This window comes from Pan troglodytes, chromosome 7 (genome assembly GCF_028858775.2).
Source record: "Pan troglodytes isolate AG18354 chromosome 7, NHGRI_mPanTro3-v2.0_pri, whole genome shotgun sequence".
NCBI classification, from domain to species: Eukaryota; Metazoa; Chordata; class Mammalia; order Primates; family Hominidae; genus Pan; species Pan troglodytes.
In genome coordinates, this window is record NC_072405.2 from 110,925,130 (window position 1) to 110,929,136 (window position 4,007).

Below are 4,007 nucleotides of genomic sequence, written 5' to 3' on the forward strand. Positions count from 1 at the left end.
CTAGAGGCCATTGGCAAATATGTTCAAATTATAAACCAAAATGATAAGCCAGGGAGGAAGTTAAAAGAATAAGAACTGGTCTTTCAAGGTCCCCTAAGGTATTCAGCCAAACCGGTTGTATTAATGACAAAGTAAAAGAAGCCAAACTGCCCAGGATGTTTGTCTAAGAAAATGATAGGCCACTTTTCACATATCGAGTGACGGATGCAGACTTGCGAGGGTTTGCTAAGTTCTTGTAAAGGGGCAGGGGTGGCTGCAGGTTTCGTCATGCAGAGGATGTATGCAAAGTCAAATGCTCTATCTAGCAGGTCAATTTGTTTTCTTGCTTGTTTGTTTTTTTTTCCAAAATACTGTTTAAAAAAAAATCCGTTGGAAATAGTTTGAGCAGTCAAGAAAAACAAAAGCAAACTCAGGGAAAGACAATATACTGTCTGCACGATACCAAAACAGGAAAGTCCTGGGTATCTGTCACAGAGGTGTAGAATGGCAAATGGAGCTGGCTTCAATCTCCTCCAAAATGGTGGAAATCCTGGGCTTTTTACTTAATACTTTAGTACTAAGTAAATCGATGGCACCTCCAAGTTGGTGGTTTCTGTACTTCCTGCGGAACAGGTCTCTGGGCCTGAGCCCACCATCAGGGTTGGCAGCCACCTCCGGGGCGGTGCTATCTTTGCTATGGTATCTCTGCTTAGTAATAAGAACTAAGGTGTATGGGAGCTCACTGTGGGCCAGGTGCTCCACGAGCTTTGCATAATAGTTATTTCCATCAAATCTTCACAACAACCTGTGAGGTAGCCCTATATCTATCCCATTTTTTTTTTTTAAGATGGAGTCTCACTCTGTCACCAGGCTGGAATGCAGGGGCACAATCTTGGTTCACTACAACCTCCTCCTCCCGGGTTCAAGCGGTTCTCCTGCCTCCCGAGTAGCTGGGACTACAAGCACGTACCACCACGCCCAGCTAATTTTTGTATTTTTAGTAGAGACGGTATTTCACCATTTTGGCCAGGATGGTCTCGATCTCTTGACCTCGTGATCCACCTGCTTCAGCCTCCCAAAGTGCTGGGATTACTGGCATGAGTCACTGTGCCTGGCTTTTTTTTTTTTTTTTTTTAATTTTGTTTAAATAGAGATGGGAATCTCCTTATGTTGCCCAGGCTGGCCTCAAACTCCTGAGCTCAAGCCATCACCCCCCTCTCGGTCTCCCAAAGCACTGGGATTACAGGCATGAGCCACTGCACCCAGCCTCATCCCCATTTTAACACAAGTACACTGAGCCCTAGCAAAGAGCTATAACTTACTGAAAACCTCACAGCTGATAAGTGGTGGCACTGGGATTTGAACCTGAGCAGTCTGTTTCCAGAGTCTGCCGGCTGAGCTACTGTGCGAAAACAGTGCCTTCCAAACATTTTTTTCTACCTTATTGCTCCTTGAATTCTGGCCCTGGCTCCAGTTTGGGGCCAAGCAGAAGATAGGATTGGTGGGTATGATGGTAACAGGGTCTATATGAAAGTGAGTGTTTGGGGCTGGGCGCAAGGGCTGACATCTGTAATCTCAGCATTTTTGGGAGGCTGAGGTGAAAGGATCACTTGAGGCCAGAAGTTCAAGACCAGACTGGGCAACACAGCAAGACGCCATCTTTAAAAAATAAAAAAAGTAGCCAGGCATGGTGGCATGTACCTGTAGTGTCAGCTACTTGGGAGGCTGAGGTGGGAGGATCTCTGGAGCCTGGGAGTTCAAGTGTGCAGTAGGCCACGATTGCACCACTGCACTCATGGAAAGAAGGAAAGAGAGAAAGAGGACAGGTGTGGTGGCTCATGCCTGTAATCCTAGCAGTTTGGGAGGCTGAGGGTGGCAGATCACATGAGGTCAGGAGATCGAGACCAGCCTGGCCAACATGGTGAAACCCCATCTTTACTAAAAATACAAATTAGCTGAGCTTGGTGGCACATGCCTTTAGTCCCAGCTTCTTGGGATGCATGAGTCCCAGCTTTTTGAGGCACAAGAATTGCTTGAACCCGGGAGGTGGAGGTTGCAGTGAGCAGAGATCGTGATGCTCAGAGAGTGCACTCCACTCCAGCCTGGGTGACACAACAAGACTCTGTCTCAAGAAAAAGGAAAAAGAAAGAAAGAGTGCTCACGTTGGCAGCATAGGTACTAAAATTGGAATGATACAGAGATTAGCATGGCTCCTGTGCAAGGATGACACAAATTCCAAAGCATTGCATAGAAAGAAAGAAAGAAAGAAAGAAAGAAACAAAGAAAGAAAGAAAGAAGAAAAGAAAGAAAGGAAAAGAAAAGAAAAAAGAAAGAAAAAAAGAAAAGAGAATGAGAGAGAGAGAGAAAGAAAAAGAGGGGGTTGAGGTAGGGGTTTTACATTTGTCCTTCAACTATGGGCTAACCATAGTGACTTCCCTGCTGTCCACATAAGGGTGATTGGTTGTTGTGCCCAGTGTTGGCTGCTGCCGCCAATAATTTCCCAGTATGCTGAGAGGACACACAGGCTGCTACCAAGTAAGACCAGAGGGGCAGAGACTCTTATAACCCACCCAATAGCTAGCATCTCTTTTTTTTCCTTAGAAACAGAACATTAAGGCCGGGAGCGGTGGCTCACACCTATAATCCCAGAACTTTGGGAAGCCGAGATGGGTGGATCACCTGAGATCAGGAATTCGAGATCAGCCTGACCAACATGGTGAAACCCCATCTTTACTAAAAATACAAAATTATCAGGGTGTGGTGGTGAATGACTGGTAATCCCAGCTACTTGGGAGGCTTAGGCAGGAGAATTGCTTGAACCCAGGAGGTGGAAGTTGCAGTGAGCTGAGATCACGCCACTGCACTCCAGCCTGGGGAGACAAGAGCAAAACTCCAAGCTCCATCTCAAAAAAAAAAAAAAAAAAAAAAGAACATTAATTTTATTTAGCTGGGCAATGCCCCCCAACTAAAACACTAGATTTCCCTGTCTCCTTTGCATGCAGGCATGTGACTAAGCTCTAAACAATGAGACATTAGCAGAAGTGTTCTGAAAGACTTCTGGGATTAAAGGGACCTAACTCAACAGGAGGTGAATTCTTTTGCTCCCCTCCTCCTTCCCGATGGCCGAAATGAAACGTGATGGCTAACATGCAACATGACGGCTGACACTCAAATAGCTAGATTGGACAGTAGAGTCTACTCTGTAGGTGAGCAGTGCTTCCAAAGCTTTAAAGTGCATGTGAATCCCCTAGGGATCTTGTTAACACTGTAGACTGATTCAGTAGGTGTTGGATATGTTTCCTATATTCCCTAGTTCTGTTCATAAAGGCAGCCTACGTTGAGTGACTGCCCTAACGTATAGGAGCACATCTGGCACCCAGATCTTGGCTTCTAAATGCCACATTGCACTAAAAGAAACCAGGGCTTCTTGGAAAAATGGCTAATTGCAAAGCAGGAGCAGGGAAGATAAAAGAAAAGACTGGTACATCTTGTGCCATAAAGCCAGGAAGTAGGCCGGGCGCAGTGGCTCATGCCTGTAATCCCAACACTTTGGGAGGCTGAAGTGGGCAGATCGCAAGGTCAGGAGTTTGAGACCAGCATAGCCAACAAGGTGAAACCCCGTCTCTACTAAAGCTACAAAAATTAGCCAGGCGTGGTGGCAGGCACCTGTAATCCCAGCTGTTCAGGAGGCTGAGGCAAGAGAATTGCTTGAACCCGGGTGGCAGAGGTTGCAGTGAGCTGAGATTGTGCATCAGCCTGGGCAACAGAGTGAGACTCCGTCTCAAAAAAAAAGCCAGGAAGTACTAAAAAAATAATGGGGATGGGCCAGGCGCGGTGGCTCTGGCCTGTAATCCCAGCACTTTGGGAGGGCAAGGCAGGCAGATCATGAGGTCAGGAGTTTGAGACCAGCCTGGCCAATATGGTGAAACCCTGTCTCTACTAAAAATATTAAAAATTAGCTGGGTGTGGTGGCGCACACCTGTAGTCCCAGCTACTTGGGAGGCCAAGGCAGGAGAATCACTTGAACC

At 46.5% G+C, this 4,007-nt stretch overlaps 1 non-coding gene across 1 annotated transcript; it reads left to right on the plus strand.

The window, feature by feature from the left end:
• The first annotated feature begins 2,133 nt into the window (after positions 1-2,133).
• Positions 2,134-2,237, plus strand: LOC112204256 (U6 spliceosomal RNA). The gene has a single exon (XR_002937831.1). It is a non-coding gene; the product is annotated as a U6 spliceosomal RNA (small nuclear RNA).
• The last annotated feature ends 1,770 nt before the right edge of the window (positions 2,238-4,007 follow it).